The 6,000-nt window shown below is 41.0% G+C and overlaps 1 protein-coding gene across 1 annotated transcript in view; it reads right to left on the reverse strand.

Annotated features, from left to right (window-relative positions):
• arhgap35a (Rho GTPase activating protein 35a) overlaps positions 1–5,472 on the reverse strand; it is an 89,853-nt gene extending 84,381 nt beyond the window's left edge. The window contains exon 1 of the mRNA XM_007549440.2: positions 4,718–5,472. The gene's annotated coding sequence lies outside the window, so the exon portion shown is untranslated. The remainder of the gene's footprint in view (positions 1–4,717) is intronic.
• Between the last annotated feature and the right edge of the window lie 528 nt (positions 5,473–6,000).

A 6,000-nucleotide genomic window follows, 5' to 3' on the forward strand; every position in this document is an offset into this window, starting at 1 on the left:
GTCACGTTTATCTTTAAACATTTGAATTTCAGTGGGAACTCCACCGTCTACAGTCTGTCAACGTATCAAGCCGTAAGCAGCAACACTGACTCATCCCAAAAATAATCAGACACCATTACACCCATTATGTGTAATGGAGGATGTGTTCAAGCGTATCTAATCTTTTTTTTTTTTTAAGTTAGTTCCCAAGGCAACCTGCCAACCCGGTTGAACTTTAAACCTGCAGAACATGCTGGAGCTGGATGCAGGTAAAACAAACTGTGTGTGAGCGACTACGGCAGCACAAGTCCAACCTATTGACCTCTGAGCAGTGGCCTAATTTCACTGCCAGAGACTCAATCATAACATCTTATCTGCGGACGTGCTGACTCATGGAATTCGGCTGGGCCACGGCAAAGCAGCAGGGTTACTTATGGCCGACATTGATTGGTCGATCCATGAGCACAAACACCAAAAGGGCACATACCAGAGACACGGCCTGAAGCAGAAACTGGCAGCAGTTCGCTCGCGCTTTGTTTCACTCTTTGCTGCCTCCGAACTGACAGCCGACTTTGTTGTGTCACTCTTTTACTTTTTCCTCGCTCTTCCCAGAATTCCCTGCTCTCGGGCTCTGCATGGCTCTTCCACATTGCCACAGCCCCTTGTTCCTCTGTTGTGTAATTGGAGCTGGAATGGCAAAACAACGGCCGCTCGTTTCCAGAGGTCACCATTCCTCTGTGGCTCACATCCTGGTTCTTCGTCTCTATGGTCACACTAAGTCCAAATGCTGTGTTACTGTTGTTTTCTGATTTAAATGTGACTTAAAGATAAAATAAACGATAGCATGCAGCGCTGTGGGGGGGTTTTTCTTGATAAAAATAAAGCTATGTAACAAAGTATGGATTTCCACAGTAGGATTTATTTTACAAATGCAAAGTTACTGGAATGTTCTTGAAGAAACAAAAACGCTAATTCAACGTCATGTCTCCTTGGTTTGGTGACATCCCAACACGTTTAAGAATCAAGTAGATTCTTAAACAAGGAGGTAAGTTGTATCTGAGCCAAAGTTTAACACTGATAACTCCTAATCTACGGATGCTACTGAAGATGGCGACATCAACAATGGCAAAGACTGTCTTCAGACTTTAACTGGCACAATTATGTGTCCCATTGTTGCAGTTGTACAAAACACTTGTTTGCACCTCTAAAAGGAGATATAGCATTGAAAACAATAAAAAAAAAACAAACAGATTCATTCAAAAGAACTCAGATCAGTTCCCTTAAGCCTTATGTCAAGTCACCAGAAGTAAGTGTGCTTGGAAGCTTGCACAACAAATCGAAGAACTGACTATGACATGTTGTTCTACAGGGGGGGGAAAGTACATCTAAGCCAAGTCTGATTTTACAAAAGCATCTGGATAGTAACTAAAGCGTTTTTTCAGAACCACATAGAAAATATCCGCAGGATACAGCACAACAGAAATGTCTTTGTGCTCCAAAATAATACACGTGTTGTGATAAACTGTGAGGTGATTTTGAGTTACAAAGTGAAACCAATCTACTTGGATCACTGGGTTTAATTTCGAATTATTTTCACAGTCATTTAATTTAAGGGACTAATGCAGAGGACTGTGTGAAGTCCTATAAATCATCTGCAAATTTGTAACGAGCTCGGGAGCAGAAACAGCGGGGACAGAGGAGGCCTCAGTTCGACTGACGCGGGCACACTTTCTAATGGAAATTCAGATACAATCATCCCAGAATGCACTTCTCTCTGCCTAATAATCGGACACTAAAACAAGGCGGTCATTGAGAGGAGAGAGTGACTCTAATCTGGTCCAGAGAACTCCAAAGCTGACCACTATAATTAACTTCTTTTATGCACCAAACACAGACTTCCAGGAAAAAATAATAATAATAATCACAAAAAATTCACTCCTTTGAACTACCAGTGGGGGTGGGGGGAATGATGAAAGCGCAATTTCACAAGTGGGGAAATTTGCCATGCTGGGTGTATGGAGTCAGCTCATGCTGACAGGTGGAACAGTTGTGAAATTTGCAAACGAGCAGGTAAGTGGCCTGTGATTTACCCAGCAGAGCACTGGCAAATAAAAGCTGGGGTCAATGTGGGCAAAACATGAGGGAAGTAGTGGCTGTGAGGTTTATTATAACTCTCTTACTCTTTGATAAAATAAATTGAGTTAACCTAATGTCAGATTTTCTGGATCTCTCTGATTTGATAATGACAGAAAAAGTGTACATTTTTTTTTGCACCGATAGGAAAATCTGGGCCGATGTCAACATCCTGTTTTGGCCGATGACAGATGTTTACCAATATAATATACATTACATTATATATATATATATTGTGACACCTTGAAAAAAAAAAAAAAGACCACACTGCTGACTTCACCACTGCTTATCTGCTTCGGTTAAACTCCCAAAACTCCTTCGCTGCATTACTATGAGACATGACTAAGCAAACAACATGTGAACATCCTCCTCCCTTCTCTCTCAAGAATCAAATAGCAACAATAAGGAAATAACTACTGATTGTTAATATCAGTCCAGTTTTATTAGTCAGACCAATACCGATATGTTCAGAAAATGACTAATATCAACCGGTACCGATGTTAGTGCCGATATATTGTGCATCCCTAGTTTGTTTGTTTTTTTTTTTTAATCAATTGACCAACCAATCACAAATCAGTGCAGAATCTGGGAAAACTGACTAAATCTGAGTCTGTGCATCTTTACAAACCACCTTTCTTACTCTGATATTAAGAAATAGAGAGATGTTGTTATTTAAACTGCATGCCATACCGTGTTCAGATCAGGATCTATCATCCAGTGACCTCAGCAAAAACAAAACAGAAAAAAAAATGTATCTGCATCCCTGGCCTACATCCTGATGAGCCAAATCTGCATCCTCTAATCTCAGGAACACGGTCAAAACCCAAGGCCTGCCATCTCGATCCACAGCCCTGAGGCAGAATGTCAGGGGTGAATGCGGCTATCTAGCCCGCCGCCTGAACAAATGGCACAACTATTAGAGTAAGACGAGACTTCCCAGAGAGGTGTGACTGCATTGCAAAGGCCCCAATCAAGCACAGCAGAGGAGAGCTGACAGCTGCTAATGCATTTACCTGTGACTACAAGAAAAAAAAAAGAAAAAGAAAAAAAAAATCATCTTTCTGGGAAAATCTATACACGCATGCGTTTACTCAGTCTGCTTGGTCATCCTAATAAAGCCTGGATTAAATCTAAAAAAGAAAGACTTATCAAATGTACTCAGTCAAAACACGCCAGGCAAATGTGGGATTATGAGTCACTAGATTTGCCGGAACAAGCCGCCCCATCCACAACACATAGCATCAGAGACAACACACAATCAAATGACAAAGTTCCTGTTTCTTTGCAAATGCCTCAGTTGTCACGCAATGACACAGCAGTCGCTGCAGCTACAACTCAAAGTCCCCCCTGCATGTTGAGGACAGGCCACAGTTATCTCACCCGGTGGGGAATACTTCACAGCCAGCATCCACTTGTAAAAAGAAAAGCACTCAAGTCCAGCAGAGGGACTCGAGCAGAAAGGGAGTGGCTGCAGAAGCGATGGCCGGCCTGCGTTGAAATAAAACCGTGACACATCAGTGAATGACCTCGCAGTAAAAGAGAAAATGCTTGTGACAGCAATCGTTCCTAACTTGACTTCCCTCTAAATCAATCCTAATATTAGAAAAGGCATAATTGGTGTGTGTGCCATCTGAAAAGATCTGAAGCAATTTGTCCCACAGAAAAGGGAAAATATAGAAATGCACCGATCAGCTTCTACCGGCCGAAACGACAATCTTTTTTTTCACCTGATACAGCAAGGTGAAAAGGGAGTGCAAGGTTCATTTACAGTGGTTGTAGCTTTGAATCCTACAGACAATTATGGACCTACAAGAGTTGCCTCATTTGTTCTCAAAAGCATCCGTCCCTGGCACAGATTGGACTTATCCAAGTCAAAAAAGTCCATCAAAGGACATGTTGCCGGTCAATGAGCTTACAGACTATATATAAATGGTGGGAGTTCTTCATTTTGATGTGTTTAATGAAGAGCCAGGAGGGGAACAAATAGAAATTTCAGTATTCAACCTGCCGCTCAATCTGAGTCAACTGAGGATAAATCAGACGGTTGTGATTTCTACCCATTTCGTACATCTCTGTAAGTCAACTTGAAGCTTACTCCCAATTTCTATAATACTACAAGAACATTCAATTTTGGAACAGAAATACACTCAGTCCACATTATTTAATAAGACATAGATTAGGTAGCAAACATATGCCTCTGTAGCTATCATATCCTGCCCTTTAACGAATGCATGATGATGTAGAGTTTCTCCAGGCCTGGCAAAATCATTCAAACAATTTAAAGGTTTGAGGTCCACATATTTTACAATCTTCCTATTCCATATTGAAACCAGCATACCTTAGAGTGGCTCTGAATACGGATATAATAAAAACGTGTATCATCATTAGGGGAAAAAAATCATTATTGCTACAACTAAGGGCTTCAAATCGTGCCAGCCCTGTGTGTGTGTGTGTGTGGGGTGGAATGGGGTTGACTCCCAGTTCTCTTCTTATTCGCAGGAGCTCAGCACAACACAAGCTGCACTCCTCAGAATACGATAAACACCCTAAAATATCGGCTTATTAAACTGCTATGATAATGTATGGAAAGGAAGAGTCTACATACCACAAGCAGTCCTGTCTTCCCAGCTCTCGTCCACTCCGTTCTTCCTCTAACGTCGCTCCTCTGCGACTCACGGCCGGGAAAAGACTTTTTTTTTAAATGTAAAAACACAACACAACACTCCCCAGAAACACTCGCATCAATTTTTTTTTTTTTTTCCGCTTTTCTAGTAAACACGCCGTCTGGCCCATAAGAGCTCATCCCCCCCGCGCTGTAGTCTGAAGTTTTCAGACATGAGCATTTGCACTTTCTCTTTCAGGAGAAAAAAACAGAACTCATTTCTGATTAAAAGCAGCAGCAGTTAAAAAAAAAAAAAAAGAGAAAGAAAATCTTCCCAAAATAAAAGAGAAAAGTCCCGTCCTTTTCACATAGGCTGGAAATGTCTGGCGAGGAGAGAGAAAAAGAGGGGGGAAGGCGTTGGGAAGCGCTGTTTCGGTGTGTTTTCCCCTTCTTGGATCACCACCACGTTGTTTTCACCAATTATTGTTTCCTTTGTTGTGTCTGAAATAAAAAAAAAAGAAGAAACAAAACAAAACAAAAGAGTCCGTATGGAAGCCGATTCGGAGCTCTGCCGTCATTTACAGCAACGCTATTTTCAGAGTAAGGACAGCTCGTCGTGAGGCGCTGTGTTTTCCTTTCTCATGTTAAGCCCCTCTCGCTGGATAAATGCGTGACGTTGAGAACGAGCCGATTTTTTTCCCTCAGCTTCCCCAATAATGGCGGACCGTCTCCTCTCCTATTCACAGAAAGCAGAGAGAGTCTCTCCCCTCCCAGCGGTTGATGCCACAATTACAGCACAAACAGCACAGCCCAACAAGGCACTATAAATGTGACAAAAAGCATTATGGATGACATTTACTTTAGGCCAGGATGGCCAGAAATAGGGGTTTATTTTTTATTTTAATGATGTCTGACTAATTTTAAATAATTATGACCTTTGAATTATTTGGGTATTTAAATAAAGCAAATAAAAATAAAACCATAGAGTAATCTCAACCCTACGTGGAAATTTCATCTTAATTTAATTTTTACATAACTTTGGCTTTTTTGCCACAAATCTTAGTCAGTTTTTGTATTTTAGGATTAAATGTTTTCCCCCCCCCAGGATTTTCACTCTTCCATATCTGCACCTTTATAATTATTGTTTTGTGGTCATTGGTTCAATTCAGATTATATATGTAGTGCAATTTCACAACAAATATCATTTCAAGAAGTAGTTTCAGTTCAACATCGCTGTTTTAACCATAAGCTTTTATCAGAAAGGAAAGTTTTAAGGCTATAGTCTT

Source organism: Poecilia formosa, unplaced genomic scaffold, assembly GCF_000485575.1.
Source record: "Poecilia formosa unplaced genomic scaffold, Poecilia_formosa-5.1.2 Scaffold31, whole genome shotgun sequence".
NCBI classification, from domain to species: domain Eukaryota; kingdom Metazoa; phylum Chordata; class Actinopteri; order Cyprinodontiformes; family Poeciliidae; genus Poecilia; species Poecilia formosa.